The sequence below is a fragment of the Lathamus discolor genome, chromosome 3 (assembly GCF_037157495.1).
Source record: "Lathamus discolor isolate bLatDis1 chromosome 3, bLatDis1.hap1, whole genome shotgun sequence".
In the NCBI taxonomy this organism is placed as follows: domain Eukaryota; kingdom Metazoa; phylum Chordata; class Aves; order Psittaciformes; family Psittacidae; genus Lathamus; species Lathamus discolor.
In genome coordinates, this window is record NC_088886.1 from 14,063,974 (window position 1) to 14,069,973 (window position 6,000).

Here is a 6,000-nt window from a genome sequence, read left to right on the forward strand (position 1 = left end):
TTTTGTGTTTCTTTTTACTGAACTGCATCCCATATAGTTCAGACCGTTCATCCAATTTGTCAAGACCATTTCATGCACTAATGCCTGTATTCCCTCCCAGTTTGCACCATCCAGCAGTTAGTAAATCTGCTCTCCAGGTCACAAATTGAAATACTAAACAGGATTAAATTCAGAAAGTACACCTGCACAATTCCACTCAATTCATGCCTTCAGTTTTAAATATCCTTAAGGCCTTTATTTAGGTAATTAACCAGCATGGCAAATCTTCTCTGACAGTATCTATTTTTATTGTTTCTATATTCTTTAGCCGTGGAGATAAAATTCCTAACACTACTGTACAGGCAGAGTATCTTTCAAACACAAATATACAGGGGAGGCTCTACCACTCTCCTCCCCCTTTAATGTATTTGTATGTGGCACAGTAACGCAATTGCACAGCTCCTCCAATTCTGAATTTGGGCTATCTCCCTGTTTTTCTTTCCTATACTAGAAATACTACCGAGACATTTCAAGTCACAAAAAAAAAATTACTAGCTCTGAAAAATTCAGATCTTACGTGCATGCATACATGAATATAACAAAAAACAACAACAAAATGCAGGATGTTTTACCATTTATGTATCAACGGGCAAACTCTCAAGAATCACAGAATGGTCTGGGTTGGGAGGGTTCCACCCCCTTTCCACTACACCAGGTTGCCCAAATCCCCATCCCACCTGGCCTTTAACACTGTCAGGGATGGGGCAGCCACAGCTTCTCCACACCACCTGTCCCAGTGTCTCATCACCCTCAGAGTGAAGAACTTTTTTCTTTTGACTTTTACATTTTTAAATTAAAATAAGTGTTTTTAAAAGGTTCAATATCACTGCATTTTAGGGACATAAATCACGTATTCCTCATGACACAGCCAAAATAGATGGACAAAAATCCCACTGCTCTACTACTGACATATTCTGTGAAAGGTAAGCTTTTACCCTTTTCACCTCTAGTTCGTCTGGCACCATGTTCGCTCACTAATCAAAACTGTATTTAAGACTGAATAGAAACATCTTTAAAATCTTCAACAATCAAATTGTCTATCTTGCCAACATTCATATTCCTATGTCCTATGATGAAGTTCAACAGCCAACATTCATATTCCTATGTCTTATGATGAAGCTCAACAGACCAGAAAAAATGGAGAGCAGCTGACGGCCATCTAACAGATATAGAATTGCTACAAGGAGAATCAACTGATTTCTCAAGCAACAAGACACAAAACAATCAGTTCAATGCAAAGCAGAAATATTTAAATTGAGTATCAGGTAAAACTTTAACTGCAGGGAGATGAGCTGCTTAAACAAGCAACAAAAAAGAGGAACTTCGTCATCAGAGGAAATGATCTCTGTACACTTCCAAAGTGAAGAGGATTGGACTAGCTGACCTTTTTGTATTTCTACATTTAACTGAATTCATTATAAGCATCAAAACATTAAAGTAACTTTAAAGAACAATTATTATAAGTTACTAAGCTTTTTGTCTGAAGAGATAAAACACTCTCGTATGACAACTGCCTGCATAAGGGAGAGTAAACACAAACTGTTAACTAATACACAAATTTTGAACACAAACTGTAAAAATTACCAACCTACTATGCTACAAAACCAAATGTTCTGATTGCAAAGCTGCACTTAATCAGAGGGGTTTTTTAAAGTCTTTTGTTTGAAAAAATGTTCAGTAAGAAAGAGAGCACTGAACACTATTTATTGTTCAGCTTTGCATTTCTTGTTTTACGAGTTACTCCAGCAGAGGGTTTTCACAAAACTAAAACAAACTCTCATGATGGTTCTTCTACAACCGAGGCAGGTGTTCAACTAGAAACTGTATTTACAATGTTCTTAAAAGGAGAACAATATACTCTTTAAGTGTTAAGAGTGTAAAGTTTACCAGAAGCAAGTTCTTATAATCAGCAGCTTGATTTCCAGCAAAGAACACTTAATTTGGAAACTAAAAAAACCCACCTTTCTCACTACAGAAGTGAGAGTTTCTCGCTTTCTGAAACTTCACTCCCGCCTACAGAGGTAACAAAATTTTTCTTCTTCAAGGTGTTTAAGGACAAGTTCTACAAATATCTGTCTGGAATAATCTAAGTATGTTTAAACCAACCCTAAAGAAATAGAACAACAGGTCTTACAGTACTGCATTTCAAGAACTGCAAGCACAACGTAATTCTATGGCTATAAGGAAGTGCTGAACACTTGAGAAGTTCTCTCCTGTGAGTCTCTTTCTTTATGAACAGGGAGACCTGCATCATTAGTTCCCACAAAGACTTTAATTTCTGGAAATACCAAAAGTAATCAAACCCCAGTAGATCAGCCCTAAAGACTTTAAAGAGAGGTTTTCAAATGTGACAGAATAATTTAAAAAAAAAAAAAAAAAAAAAAAGAAGAAGAAGAAAGAAAGAGAAACGTAATTGGAAGTAGGGCAGACTGCAAGGCCTTCTGTTCCAGCTTCCCAAGTCTCTCCACCTTGTGTCCATGAGAGAACTCTTACTCTCTTACTGACCAGAAGCCAACCTAATCCAAGTACCTAGAATGAACTGGAAGAACCAGAAGTAAAAAAATAAAAATCTTTAAGTCCCTCACAAATATTTTGAGAGTAAGGCCTTCATTCTGTATGAAACTATGAAGAGCAGACTGGAATCTCACAGTGTAAGTATGTTAAAAACTGATAAATATCAGAGCAACCACATGCTGTTCAGCTGTGAAACAGAAGCTCATACTAGGATACATTCCCAAATTTTGTGAAATAGAGAGCTAGATATTTTTGACATTAAATCTGTAATAACACTGATCTAAAAATCCAATTTGCCATTTCTCTTTTTCCAGAAATGTTAAAAATTATGAGACAAAATATATGACAGAACTTCATGAATAAATAGCTTAGTAACTAAGCTATTTAATACAGCTTATCTCTTAGTAATTATAAACATGGAGTATGCAATGCAAAGGGAAAATCATCTCAGTTAATAACAGCACAACTGAGAATTGCAACAACTACCTATACTGGACTAAATAATTAGACACATAAATTATCAACAGTATTTCAATTTTAGGTCATAATTGCTGCTCCTCACTGACACAGAGGTGTAACACTCCTTCAGAAAAAAACCCCAACTTACTATAAATTCAAGACATAGAATGTTCTTATGTAATAAGCATGGTAATGCTGGAGAAAGCCTGCAAACGAAGTTATTCAGGTTCTGAACGACTTGCTAGAAGTCACAGGATGAAGTAAATTACTAACTGCTAACCCCTTCTAAGGCAATGGGAGTTTCATGAGTGAGTTCAATTGGGTGAAAATTTCACCTGATATTTCAGCACATACTCTTTACTTCAAAAGAGCTGTATTTTCCACTCCTACTGTTTAACACACGCCATAATTTTTACATTAAACAAACTCTTTTCCAATTAAGCAAATACTAATATTACTAATCTGCAAGTACAGTAAGATTAAAAGATGCTTGAAAACAAACAGCAACGGTAATTTGTCAACTTATTTCCTATAAATTTATACTTGCTTATGAAAACAGTAAGATTTTGCTAACCCAAAACCTACCAGTTCCTACTGTATCACCAGCCCTTGCAGCAGCTAGGAGCGGTGGAGGCATAATATCTAACCATAGGTTAGAAATACACCCAAAAAAACATATGCTCAAGAGGTTGCCCAACTTAGTATTTAATGTGAAATACAGAGTACACTCAGAGCTTCACCTTAAAAGTCTCAGTAAACGATCACTGCGTTATTAGTACAGGAATAATTAAAATATCAATGGAAAACATGAAAATATATGTACAACCACTGAAGAGCTACTACAATTGTTAATAATAACTGCGAACATTGCTTCCAAAATAAAGCTTGGGACTTCAAAGCCTAAAGAACGTACTTCTTTTATAGAAATGCTGTACTAGTTATGTGGCAGCCTAAAATCAGATTAGTAAAACGCAGAGTTACACTCAAAGGCCACAAAAACTGCCAGCACTCCTGGATAATCAGGGCTGGTACACAAGACACCATAAGAAAGAAGCAGAACCACATGCTCTCCCTTAAGAAAGATCAGGACTAGGAGACAAAGGGCATATTGCTGAGCTGGGACACTGGGATACTACTAGAATTATTTTTCCAAGTACAGAAGAAAAATGCATTTTAAAAGTCCGGGATATAATGAGACATAGAGCCTCAAGAGAGATCAGACTTGGGATGTTAAATGTCTCTCTTTTTGGAACCCTGTATCCTTAAATAGCAGCATTCTGCAGGGCAGGAGCAGCTTGGACTCAACAGCAGGAACCTGAATGGGTACTGAAGCAACAGCACAGGACAGGTGTGAAAAGCAAGCCGAGACAGCCGAAATACCATAAAAGTGCTTGTGGGGGGCAAAAGCATGGCGCAGGGCTGCACACGTTGGTCGAGGAAGGGCCCAGGCACCTCTGGATGTTAACACAGAGTGGAAGCTGCGAGAGCATTGAGCAGCCAGTCAAGTCTGCAAGAGCACAGCCAAGTCAGCGCGGGGAAGCTGGGCCCCCTGTCCTGAAGCGACAGATAAGGCAGGACAGCGGGGGACAATCAAGGGGCACACGCGGGGGCTCTGCCTGGCACCACCCGTGGCTGGCGGGCCCCGGACGAGAGAGCTGAGGCGGCGGGGGAGCACGGAGCGAGCAACGGGACACGGCCCGGCCCGCGCTCCTGCGGAGAGCAAAAGCGGGGGGGCCGGGAGGGGTAGGCGCGAGGTGATCTGAGGTGAGGCGGGGCAGGGCCGGGGCGGGCGGGAGGAGGGAGCAGAGCGGAGCCAGTCGCGCTTCCCCGGGGCGCCCAACCCCGCCCCGCTCCCCGTGTGGCCCGGGGCACGCCGGCGGGGAGGAGGCTGGTCCCAGGGTCCCCGCCCCCCGGGCCCCCGTTACCATTACCCAGCACGCCCAGCGCTGCGCCGCCATCCCGCAGCCGGCCCGCTCCCGCAGGGACCGCGTGACCTCGCGAGATTTCCCTTCCCCCTCGCACTCCTCCCCCACAGCCCTCCCCTCCCCCGCCCCGCGACCCGGCCCGGCCCGGCCCCGCGCGCGCGCGCGCGCGCGCCGCCCGCACTCAGCTCAGACCCAATATGGCGGCCGCGGCGCCGCGCACGTGTCCCCGGCCCCGCCGGGCCGGGCGCGCGCACGGACGCACACGTAACGCCGGGGAAGGGGGCGGGGCCGCCGCGCACGCGCGCGAGGCGCCGCTGCTGGCCAGCTGATTCGAACAGGGCGCGCGAGCCGCCACCTCCTCCCCGCACGCGCTGGTCACGTGGGGGCTTTCCCCCCCTCTCGTTCCCTCCTCCTCCTCCTGCCCCCTCCCCTCGCGGGTTCCGAACTCGGCACCATCCGGGTCCCCCCTGTCCCCCGGGGCCGGGCCCTCACCTGGCGCCCGCTCCTCGGCGCGACCGGTCCGCGCGGCCCCGTGCGCGGCTCGTTCCCTCCGTGCCGCCCGCACCAGGCAGCGGCGGCGGCGGCGGCGGCGGCTCCGCACAGCGCCTGCTCCCCTCGGCGCGGCGGCGGCTCCTTCCGCTTCCTTCCCCTCCCCCTCCAGCCGCTGCGGCGGGGACCCGCTCCCTGCAGCTCCGCCTGCTGGCAGAGGGCGGAGGCGCCCGGCCCGGCCTGCCCGCGACCGCGGCCCACGGCCGGCTCGCTGCCCTCGAGCGGGGTCCGGGCGCGCCCCGAGGGGAGGGCCCGCGGCGGGGCGGGGCGGGACGTGCCCCGCGGCCGGGGCAGGTGCCTGGCGGGGCGCCCGTCGGGACGGGGCCCCTCGCGGGCGGGTGAGGCGGGAGGAGGAGAGCGGCGCGGGCCTGGCGGCGGGGCGCGCTCCCGCCGTGCTGGGCAGCGCCACGGCCGCCCCCTCCGGCGCGCTGCTGTGGCGCCAAGCCGCGCCGGCCGGCGCTGGGTGACTTGCAGGTTCGCTGCCGTCGGGGGAATGGGGAGCGCGGCTCGGGGG

General features: G+C 47.7%; 1 protein-coding gene across 8 annotated transcripts in view; it reads right to left on the minus strand.

The window, feature by feature from the left end:
- Nucleotides 1-5,574, minus strand: part of ZZZ3 (zinc finger ZZ-type containing 3) — a 60,242-nt gene extending 54,668 nt beyond the window's left edge. For 7 of the 8 annotated variants that reach the window (XM_065673617.1, XM_065673616.1, XM_065673615.1 and 4 more), the window contains exon 1: nucleotides 5,430-5,574. The gene's annotated coding sequence lies outside the window, so the exon portion shown is untranslated. Of the gene's footprint in view, nucleotides 1-4,943; nucleotides 5,022-5,429 lie in introns of those variants that run through there. The other variant, XM_065673612.1, reaches the window with a different exon arrangement.
- Nucleotides 5,575-6,000: the final 426 nt, after the last annotated feature.